Source organism: Parasteatoda tepidariorum, chromosome 7 (assembly GCF_982258835.1).
Source record: "Parasteatoda tepidariorum strain Cologne lab strain chromosome 7, Ptep-v5.0, whole genome shotgun sequence".
NCBI lineage: Eukaryota > Metazoa > Arthropoda > Arachnida > Araneae > Theridiidae > Parasteatoda > Parasteatoda tepidariorum.
This window is the reverse complement of record NC_141761.1, coordinates 35,531,635-35,544,451: the sequence shown is the minus strand read 5'-3', so window position 1 is coordinate 35,544,451 and position 12,817 is coordinate 35,531,635.

The following is a 12,817-nucleotide window of genomic DNA, read 5'->3' as shown; positions in this document are numbered from 1 at the left end:
AAAAACAGCACAGTCTTGATACAATGCTTTCTCAATATTTTTCTCTAATGTCTTGATGTCACTTATTGACAAACATTGTGACTCGATAACAGATGCGTCATACAAATTTAATGTCAGATCGTATCATACATGCCAGTTTTTAGAAAAATCACCTGGAACCATTTAAAGCTGGTATTGATACTATGAAGATTGCTATATGCAGAAAACACTGACTTGATACAAGACTTTCTGAATATTTTTCTCTAATTGAACTGACAACTTACGATCTTTGTTGAGTTTGCGTCATTGTGTTATGGAAATAAGCTCGAACTTTTATTTATATTCTTTCCTCAGCTTTTATCTGGATTAAATTTTTTTTATTTGGGATACTTAAGGGCAAATCCCTGCTTGATACAGCTTACCAATTTTCAGGCTTTCTTTGCAGTAATTATTGTTTCTCAGCATAAAAGTTTTTTCTACTAAAGTTGAAAGTCTGTCTTAAGATAAGTGTGCACTGCGAAAAATCCCGGATCAAATTTTTTTCCGTAAAATCCATTTTTACCGGAGCATGATATGGGACAAAAAATCTAATATATCGGTAGTAATCATTACTGAAAAAATACTGAATCACTTCTCATTCATTTTTATTGAAAAAAAAACGATATAAGTGTTACAGTGAAATGGACTTTATGGACGATGCACCCTAAATGCTGGTACATTATACCGTAATTTGATGTGGAATTTTTTATAATGTACTATAAAAAATTCTGTTTATTTATGCTTGTACCTTTACTTTCAACGACCAACATTCATTTCTTCAAAATAAATGTTTCGTTTGAGTAAATTGTGTTTGGTAAATAGAATGAAAGATCTCGTATAAATCTATGATTTTATTAAGATCTCATGATTTTATTAAGATCTATAAGTGAACGTAAACAATTTTGTTTATAATAATATTTTTTTAATACAGCATTTAAAATTAAAGATTTGTCATTACAAATTTGGGGAGCTCACAACAGGAAGTTGTTATTTTCGCTTACCAAGCAAACTGGTATATTAAACAAAATTTGTGCTTGCGCCGCAATGTGCATTAAGCTGATCGTTAAGTTTTAAATCATTTAATGAATCTCTTTAACTGCAGTTTATAAAATCATATCTATATAATTTACACGAAAAAATAATAACTCTAAAATGTTTTGAACACCTGTTCAAATCAGTTTTTCTTAAAAAGTAGCGTATAAGGTAATATCATAGAATTATGATTTTTTGAAATTATGAAGAAATTTTTAAAAAACAAATATTTTTTCTATCATGTTGAATTAATTACCAAAAAGATATGCATTTAAAATAAATTGTATCAGTATTTTTCCTTTAACTTTCCATTTCAAAAATAAAACGAACATATTCTGGAATAAAAAATTATCTTTCTCTGATAATGATTTTCAATATTTATAACATTTTTCGTCAAAAACTATAATTCAGCATACTTTGTTGGTTTTCAGACTATGCATACACTAAAAACAAATTCAGAACTCGTCACGGTGCTACTCTATACCTGTGAATTCAACTGTTTGACATAAAACCTAAAGTTTCAAGACTATTAACCATAAGACTACGGTTAAAAATTTTTTATTCTTCGCCTTAGATATTATGAAAACAAACAGTAGTCTTTCGTTGGTTAGTATATTCATAGCTGTTAATAAATTTTATTTGTAAACTTGGAGTATAGCTCTCGTTAATTTAAAGTTCCATAGCTGAAAGGATTGGGAACTACTGCTCTAGAAAACTCAATCAAGCGAAACCCCAAAAAATTGATTATTAAAATTATATATATATATATATATATATATATATATATATATATATATATATATATATATATATATATATATATATATATATATATATATATATATATATATATATATATATATATATATATATATATATATATATATATATACAGGGTTATTCATAGTTTCGATGCGTTATAGTTAAAAAACGAAGACAAATATGGAAAAAAAGAATAATATGAAATTATTCCGAAAGTATTCAAGTTTTAATTTAAGCAGTTGCCGGTAGATGGTAGTAACATGTACCCCTGAAGCCAGTTGTGGTAAACAGAGGGAATTATGAATAACCCTGTATATGTAGATATATACATTCCATAAGCTTTGAATTTCTGTTGATTATTGCTACTAAAAAACTAAATTTAAAGGGAAAAAAATATAAATATGGCTCCCATAAATTAATTTTTTTATCAATATTTGAAACAATCAGAAAAAGTAAATAGCAATAATTAATGTCACCATGTAAAGAAACCAGTACTTTTTGTTAGTAGAAATAATATATAAGTCATTGATGGATCCCCCCCCCACAGAAGGTATACGATAAGTTTAGAAGGTATACGACAATTGTCTCCGCTAGGAGGCGCCAGTTTCAACACCCCGGCCAAATGACTCAGCCGGGATACCACTCGTGACATTGATTTAAAAGGTAACAAAAACTTACACCTGGGATGGCAACAATATTCTACCTCCACTTGTATTACAAAATATATAAACAAAACGGTTTATACGTATTAAGTTGAATTGAGTTCAAAGAAAGCAGAACATCAGTTAATAGTAAAAATTTTAATCAGAAAAATATATTATATTTATTTTTCAATGAGATTAGTCCCACTCTTTGGAGTATTTTATAGTGGGTAGCCTCGTTAATGGTTCAACAGATAGTGTTTTATAACATAGCTTAAAATACACTATAATTACTCCAACACTTTATCGTTTTATAGAGGGCAAAAGTTGAAATAACAAAGATGATATACAGTACTATCAGATAAAATAAAAAGTATTTTAAAGTAAAGTTAGTCACTGAAATCAATAAATGGAAAGCTAAAGCTAAAATCACAGTGTAGAAATAAAGCACAGAATATAAACAAGATAAAGTAAGTAAAATAAAATTTAGACAAGTAGCAAAATAGAAAGATAAAATATTGCAGCCCATACCCATTATTTAAAATCAATTGTTTAAAATAGGTAGTTAAAATTCATTGAAAATTTATAAGCTAAGAGTCAACAAGGAACTATTGACAGATTCTAAAGACAAAGGACTATTGATATTGAACGAAGAGAAACGATTTGACAAAGAACTATTGATATTGATCGTGTGAATTGCATTTACTCTATCACGTAGGAATAATAGGTCTTCAAGTGTTATTCTTATGATGATTTTGATAATAATAGTATATAAAAAAGATCAGTTACTGATGCATCAAAACTTTCATGATTCTTTATAATAATTATGTTGTTTTACTATTGCTCAATTTTATAATTTCGTATCCCTTGCATTTCACGATCATTCCGAAAAGATCTAACTCGCGAATAGTCGAATAGAATATGCACAATCACTCAAATAGAAATCCCCATCCAGGAAATGAGATGTTTAATTATTTCAATGTTTATTTTCGAGAAAACCAAAATTAATGAAGAGTATACTGTAAATTTAAAACAAATCTCGGATAGCTAAAAGATGCGTTCTGTCTGCAGATTTCGTAAGCACTCTCTCCCCCACTACTTAAAACTACGATAAGAAGGAAGTTATATAATTTCAGAAGCAGATCTATGGAAAATTCCATTTTCAATTTCATGCGTGAGCAGGCGCAAAACATCCAAGAGGTCACATGTCTAGATATTAATGAAGTGCGAGTACCCAATTCTAGGATTCCACATCACTTTCATTTCGCTTGAGCTCATCTGACTTAATAAAACAAAATTATATAATAACTGAATATCATTCAATAGTCCCTAGTAAAATTCATTTTTAATAAAGAGATTTAAAAAAAAAACATCAATACATCTTAAACATCTTTAAATTATTGATAAAACATAACCGTCAGAATTTTAGTTCGTAACAATGCGTAATTGTAAACCTTTGAGAAACAAATCACTTTTCGCGTGTCTCTTTCAAATGAACTAAATGGAATACTTTTTGGAACGATTTTTAGAATCAGAGACTGGACATTTCTCTTTTCTACGTGTTAGCAAACACAAATTGTTTAGGAGGTATAAGCTGAACATCCGTAAACTGTATGGAGTGAAAAAAAGGAACAATTAATAAATCAGCACTGGCCAACACTGTGAAATATTACACGAAACTAATAGACAGATATCAACAGAATTAAAATAGCTAACATAATTCTATTTTTGTTATTTATCATTATTTATTCACTTTGCAATGTCTATATGGTATTAGATTAAACAAAACACTAATAGTTCATCTCTTCAAAATAAAGATTAACTATTCAATATCATTTGACATGATGCTGTTGTTTGAGGTGATTGATAGTCAAGCTAACTCATGATAGACAAAATTTACCACAATCAAGCGATTTAATGTGGTATTTAACCGAAGAAGATTAACCTCTTGGGGACGGGTGATTCATAAAAGCATTCGTACAAAATCAGAATCAAGATGTAAATAAATAAAAAACTATAGCTTAAATGTAGGCGTTACTAATTTGACAGACTTAATTTGCTTTTACATTAATTATTGGTGGTTTAATTATATATATAATCAATATTAGTTCAAAGTATAACTAAATAACTTTATTTTGAACTAAAGTAATGGTGAATTAAATAAATCAAACAATTATAACCCCGCCCACAAATAAACTGCTAGAGAACTATTTTGGTTACCAGTTTTATCTTTTACCCTGTTAGATACGGTTTTATGATGGCACATATTCGTGACAGTCGGCGCGAAAGGGTTAAGGAAGGATTATCCTAATAACAAATATTTAATAACAATTAAATTTAAAAAAAAATGGTGAAAGAACTTTTTAAGTTTCTTTTTAACGAGGCTCTATTTTAGAAACATTGGCCTTTGGGAGGAGCTTTTTTTATTTATGATGGTTACGATTTCTTTAGCTCCATTCCAATAGAATAAAATGAGTAGCCGGAAACAGAGTGTTGTTCACTTAGAAACCTAAAAATGTAAAATATAAATTTTTAAATGCATTAATAGTTTATACTTTCAATTAAGCATAAAGTGATCATATATTGGCGAAATACTCTACATATTCTCCAGAAGTTGTGTTTAAAATATACTAAGAGGAACACAGTTTATGAGTTAAGTATACTTTTTTAAAAAAACTGTTTCAAGCTTTCCAATTCTTTAAATATTCTTGCTCATCGAATTTCACTTTCTTGTTCGAATTTAAAATAGCGCTTAAATTTATTTTTATTTGCTCTCGTTCCTGGAATTAGTTTTTCACTTCATTAGCTCTAATATTGCTTATAAAAACCATATTCATCCCAGAGGTATAGAATGGAATTACAGGCTATAAAATGTTTCTATTTATGTTTTTTGTATCAACTAATTTCTTATCATCTTTTTCTGGGCAAAGCTCTGACTGAAAAATCTTCTAATTCCGTATCAGAAAGGGTTCCTAAGATGACTTCTTGTATTGTTAAGTATCTCTCATCTCAGACATGAAGCTAAGAGCAGGCAAATAAGACAAAAAATAAGTGCCTACTATACTTTAACTCATTCGGTAAGAACAAATGCATATTGGAAATAACATAAATCACAAGAAATTGGGATAAAAAAATATCAATATCAGGAATCTATTCATTTCCTTTGTTGGGAACACATTAAAAAACCCCCTTGATGTTAAAATTTCAACTCTATCATTTAAAACAAGAAAGTGTAAAGCACCCCTGAAAACTATGATCCTCTTATTCAATTGCAAACATTTCTACAATAGAGAAAAGTAGTAATAAGTTTTATTTTGATATTCAGCTTTATTTTGATATTCTATTTGACTTTGAATTTCAGCTTCTGCTATAAGTTCTTTTACTTTCGATTCTAATGCAATTAAATTATTACTCTTAATTTTCAATTTTCCTAGCTGCACTTCGCCATAATTTATTACATTTTCTAATTTAATTATTATTTTCGTAATTGTAGATCTTATAGTATTCTGCTTTTTTGTTTTATAAATCTATTAAATTCAGCTTTTTTTAAATCTTCTTTTGAAGCTATCTTCTTTAATGTTGAATGCAATTCAAAATATCCTTTTTACCTAGATTCATTATTCCGTTACTAGTATGTTGAGGACTGTATTAATAAAGATCCGAGGTGGAATTTTCTAATTTATTTATTATAACGATAACAAAACAAAGATTTAATTAACATAATAAGGAAATCTTTATAGTATTTAATAACATATTTGCCGTGATAGTTTTGTTAGCATTCATTTAAGGCAATCTTCTCGTTCGTTGTCAAACATTTATCGACGCACGAAGATGCGCAGATCCTCGTCAGCGCAGAAAGAGTTGTGCATTCTACGTCATCCATGACATTAATGTTGGACATGTTAGTCAAAGATGTCTTGTTTGTGAAAAATTGAATTCCAAAAATGAAATAAAGTAGTGACTAGTCTATATCGTTTTGTATATACTTCATTAGAGTTCAATCGCCATATAGTTTCAATAAAAAAAGTGCCTTCTGTTTTCAACTTACTGTAAAAATAAGTACGTTTATTGCAAATTATGCAAATGCTGAATATTTTAAGATGGTAAAAGGGCCAACCAAAGGCACTTAGATGTTCTAAAACCACAGCAGGAGAACAGTTCATTAGTTATGGTTTGGTCAGTGTTCATTAATTCTGTCAGGGTAAGTGGCTTATGGTAGGTGTCAGGAGTACGTTTCAGTATTTATAAAGGTCCTAGAACCTCTTATAAACGTTCGGTTTTTTGCAGAGTAATCAGTCTTGTAAAACCTCATTGCCAGATATGGTCAGCACACCACAGAACCAAAGTGCCTTCAGCTAACCCGAGTTAAACTGGGCGTTTTCGGAATTATATAACTCGAAATTTGTTAAACTGATATTAAGTGGTAGTAATATCATTTGTAATTTTCAAAAAGAAAAAAAAACTTGAAAGTTAAAATATAACTCATCAATGCCAGGATAGTCCTGGACATAAAGTTCGATCCGGGAGTCTTGACGCCTCATGTGGGACCTTTTCCCATTCAAGCTGAAATATTGGACTTTTTGGTGAATCAATCAATAAGCTAACAGGAACATAAATAGGATGAAGGGTGGTTAATAAACGGCACTTCGCCTTAAGTTTAATACACATGAAACTGATAAGTTTGCAGACACAAAGCAATACATGAACATTAACGAAGAGAGACAAATAATGAATATTTATCCAAATGATGACTATATACAAATGAAGACGGCTATTTGCATGTAATGTTGAAGGGTTATTACCGCATCACTCATGAAGAATTATGCAATAGGTTTAAGACTGGCATCTACTTTAAGATTTTTAAACTCAAAATTACTGTTAATATTCGCAGTCGAGAGCCTTATCAGAGAAATTTCTGTTGAGCTTTTTGGAATATTAATCAAATAAATCAGTTTTTAGATCTGTCTGTACGTATGTTGTACTAACTTTGAAACCACCTGGCTTTAATATTTCTACTCAGATTAATGTTTTGTACTCGCAGAAGTGTAGAGAATTTTTTTTTTGATAAATCTCGGTTTCGCGCCACTAACTGATTTATCGATTCCGTAACAAGTGGGTGTTATTTAAACGTAAAAATTTCAAAAACTTTTTCTTTTAATCTATAGTGGTAGATTAATTAGAATATAATATTTTTATTTTTTACTCTTTGTAAAGATCCAATAATTATGTCGCAGTTCTTCATTCTTGTCCGTGCATTATTATTACTCAGAAAATCACGTGTCAGGAACCAATTTTTGAACATTCATTTCCACATTGTTTTGGTTGTCACGAGTAAAAATAATAAAAATTGAGTAAATATAATAAAATTTTAAAGTTATTATTTTTCTATAAATATTTTTGTAACCCTAATTTAAAGTTATTTTCCTGTACTGCTACTATTGCGCTTTTAATTCAAGAGTTTGAAACTAAGAGAATAATTGTTTTTATTATTATTATTATTATGTATTTCTGCCCTGCATTTTAAGATAAAGTTATTTAGAAAGTTGGTTCAAACTTATGAGCCGTTTTACAATGATTATTTTTGCGCAAATAACATTAATATACTGTTATAAATTATGGTTAAAGAGATGTGTTAAATGATTTAGAACTTGACTTGATCGGTCAGCTTACGATCAGCTTATTGCGCAATAAGATATAAACTAAAATAGTATATAATATATCCGCCCGTTTGGTAAACGAAAATATTATATTACAATTGTGAACTCATCAAATTGGTTTAAACACTATAATGTTATAACATTATAAATGTTATTTTAAAAAAATGATTACTTAGAAAATTACTTCTGTTCACCAGTAGATCTAAATATTTATAATACTAATAGATAACATAAATTCGTAATATATAAATTCGTGAAAAAAAGCGCTTTCGACAAAATACTAAAATAGAGATCTATCGACAAAGACTACTCACTTCTGCCTAGCTTATGCTCTCTCTGGTTATTTCAGTTTCCGTTTTTAAAAGCGCTATATGTTGAGCCATCTCAGCTAGATTTGGCATGTGGCATTTTTAGCGGCAATCATTGGTCGATTCTCTAGCGTTGACATTCGGGGAGTTGTAATGAGGCTTTTTTTTGTCGCCGTGTAAGAGAAATATATAAATAGATTTTGACGTGGGAAGTGGAGGTACAAGTGTAAGTAATACAGAATTCCTTTTAGTACATATAAGTATGTTAAGTGAATAATTGTAATTTTAGTTGAAAAAAACTGTTTTGAAAAACTGAACTGACTCAATGAACGAAAAGATGTGCAGTAAGATTACTGAAAATCGGTAAATTTCTCCCCCTCTTTTTTTTATAACGTTACACACTGGTAAAAAATTAAATTACTAAACAGAAGTTATTTTATTTAGGATATTCAAATCCTCAAACAGGCCAAAAAAATTGTTGTCATTCCCTGAGAAGGATAGCTACGAAGTCTTTTTCTTTTAATACCGCCAGATGGCGTTCTTTTTAAATTTGTATGTGTTTGTCTGCTTTTTGTTAATAAACTTTTACTTTCTGTCTGAATCTCGATCCACGGACTACAGTTGGCAGCACGGCTGTGGTTTTGAAAATTATGACGCAGTAAAAAGTTTCACTTAGTTTCGCCGTGATTTACATCGTTTAGATTCCAAAATCAAAATGAACAGGGATCTGCCGAGTATCCCACTGCTGAACAGTGATAACTTCTACCAGTGGAGTATTAAAGTCAAGGCTTTGCTGACACTTAAGAAAATAGCTAATGTGTTAACTGAAGAAGCCCCCGTTGATCCAAAGTTGCGAGAACAATGGACTTTAAACAATGATGACGCAGTTGCATACATACAACTATCGCTTTCTGACGACCAAAGTCTTCAGTTCGCAAACGAAACTAACGCAAAAATTCTATGGGAAAAAATTCAAAGCACATTTACTGGTAAAACCGAAGATCGAAAAATCGATGCAAGTAACGAAATAAAAAACCTTGAAATTAAAGAAAATGAAAATGTGTCAGACTATATTGCAAGATCACGAGGACTTAAAACGAAATGTTCATCTCTTGGACTGCAAATTTCTGAAAGAGAACTTGTTTATTATACTGTTAGAGGATTAAGAGGAAAATTTGCAAAAATAAAAGAAATCCTGAAAACCCAACGTGAAAAACAAATGGATGAAATTTTAGAAATACTGCGGGAAGAAGAAAACATCTTATCAAAATTAAGAAATGATATTCCCAGACGAACAGAAGCATTCGGAGTAAAATATAAATATGAAAATAGAAGCAGGAAGAAATGTTTCATCTGCCATAAAACGAATCACCTAGCTAAAGACTGCTATTTCCGAAACAAGAACGAGGGAAATCAAAACCAAACATCTCAAGAAAAAAGAACATTTTCGAACTTTAAATCGGGTATGAACAAAACCAAAAGCAATAACGCTCATTGTGCATTTGAAAATCAAGATAAACATTCTAGTGAAAATTTCGCACTTACCGCTGAACAAGAACAACACCAAATAAATTCTAGTGCTACTGATAAAAACAAAACTGTTTTCATTTTGGATTCTGGTGCTACTTCACACATGGTAAAAGATTTAAACTTTTTTGAAAACTTAAATCCTGTTAATGGAATAATACAATTAGCAGGTAAGAAGTCAAATTTAATTTCAAAAGGAATCGGTATTGTAAAAGCTACAACAACAGTTGATAATTGCAGTAAAAATCTAACAATATACGATGTAATATATGTACCAGACTTACGAAACAATTTAATTTCAGTATCTAAATTAATTGATAAAGGTTATAAAATAGAATTTAAAGGTAATAATATTTTGATTTTAACTAATGATAATCGCAGTGTTTTAAAAGCTGTAAAAGTAAACAATCGTTTCGAAATTTTAATGGAACCGTGTAATAACATTTCACCTAAATTTTTTGATTATAACGATGTAACTAATTCTGAGTTAGAATGTAATGAAGTAAGTAATTTGGATACTTATAATATGTGGCATAAAAGACTATGTCATTTAAATCCACAATACATGGTTAAAATGCAAAATGTTCTTGGCATAAATTTTAAAGATTTTGAAAATTATCATTGTGAATCTTGTGATATAAGTAAAGTAACTCATAAGAGTCATCCATCAGTTAATATTGCACAAAGTAATTCTGTATTAGAGTTAATTCATGCGGACCTTGCAGGCCCTATAAATTGTGATTCATTAGGAAATTCAAAATATTTTTTAGTACTAGTGGATGATTTTTCTGGGATGTACTTTTCTTATTTTTTGAAACATAAAAATGATGTATTTGAAATGTTTTGTATGTTTAAAGAAAGATATGAAAATTTAATGAATAAGAAAATCAAAAGATTCAGAACAGATAACGGTTTAGAATTTGTTAATAACGAGATTGATAGTTTTCTAGAAAAATATGGGATCATACATGAAAAAACAGTACCGTATAATCCTTCGTCAAATGGACGTGCTGAGCGAGCCATAAGAGTATTAGTAGAAAGGGCTAGGACATTATTATATGAAAGTGAATTACCATTAAAATTCTGGGCTGAAGCGATAAATTTTAGCACTCACATTTCTAATCTAACACCACGTAAAAATAAACAGAATCTTCCGATTGAAATATGGTCAGGAAAAGAACCGAAACTTAACTACTTAAAAGTATTTGGATGCGTCGTTTATTTTCATATACCTAAACAATTCCGTAATAAATTTGATGTTCCGGGAAAACGTGGGATTTTCGTCGGTTATTCTAGAGAAAGGCGCGCGTATCGAATATATGATGTTGATAAAAATATTGTAATTGAAGAGCGATCTGTTAAATTTAACGAATCATTAAGTGGAAGTAAATTTCTAACAAACAAAAATGAATGTAGCATATGGAACATTGAGGATTTGACCCAGTTTAATATGCCTCTACCACAGATCGAAACTGAAACCCAAAAACTCCCCTCCAACTGAATCAAGCAGTGAACATTCTTTTTCTCATAAATCTTCTCAAGAAAGTGCTGATTCACAAAATGAAAATAATCAAAATACTCCTGCATTAAGACGTTCTGAAAGAATTAAAAATAAAATATCAGCTAACGCGAACTTAGCCTTGAAAGGATCATCTATTCCTCAAAATTATGACCAAGCGATTAATAGTAATAAATATTCCGAGTGGAAAACCGCAATGGAAAACGAACTTCTTTCGATGGAGAAACATAAGGTTTTTGAATTAATTGAGAGGCCTAAGAAGGATAAAATAATAAAAAGTAAATGGGTGTACACAATTAAAAATGACGATAATAAACAAAATAATAACAAAATTTACAAAGCGCGATTGGTTGCAGCTGGATTTAATCAAATTAAAAATGTTGATTATTCTGAATCATATTCACCTGTGGTAAATATTGAATCATTCAGGTTATTAATTGCTTTATCAGCAAAATTGGATTTATTTGTTAAATTTTTTGATATTAAAACTGCATATTTATATGGTGATATTGGCGAAACTGTATATATGGAAATACCTCCAGGTTTTGAAGATAAATATGGTAAAAATAAAGTGTGCAAATTAAATAAAAGTATTTATGGTCTACCTCAATCTGGTAGAAATTGGCATATAAAGTTAAAAAATGAACTTAAAAAGATTGGTCTCACTCAACTTGCATCTGACGATTGCGTATTTACTAAAATTAATGATAATGACTTTTTCGCAATTTGTGTATACGTAGATGATTTGGCAATATTTTCTAATAATCCGAAATTATACAAGGAAATTATTTCAAAACTTAATCAAACATTTGAATTAAAAGAAACAACTAACGATTCAAAATTTTTAGGCATTGAGATTTCACAAAAAGAAAACGGAATCGGTCTATCTCAAACTCATTTTACATTGAAACTTTAATGAAAAAATATGGTTTGGAAAATTGCAAGAAAACAAATATTCCCATAACTAAAGGTGAAGATAGATGTTTTAATCCTACTGATGATTTAGTAGATCAAACTGATTATCAGGAAATCGTCGGTGAACTTTTATATTTAGCAAATAGAACCCGACCAGATATTGCTTTTGTAACTAGTTATTTATCACAATTTAATAAACGTCCTGAAAAAAGGCATTATGTTTTGGCCAAGAGAGTTTTGAAATATTTGAACGGTTCAAAAGATAGAGTCTTGATTTATAGTAAAGAATTTGGTTTTTTACGCTGTAGTGCGGATGCAAGTTGGGGCAATGCAGAAGGAGGAAAATCTTTTTCAGGTTGTGTAATTATGATAGGTAATTCTCTCATAACATGGAAAAGTAGAAAACAAAGATGTGTAGGACTATCAACATGTGAAGCT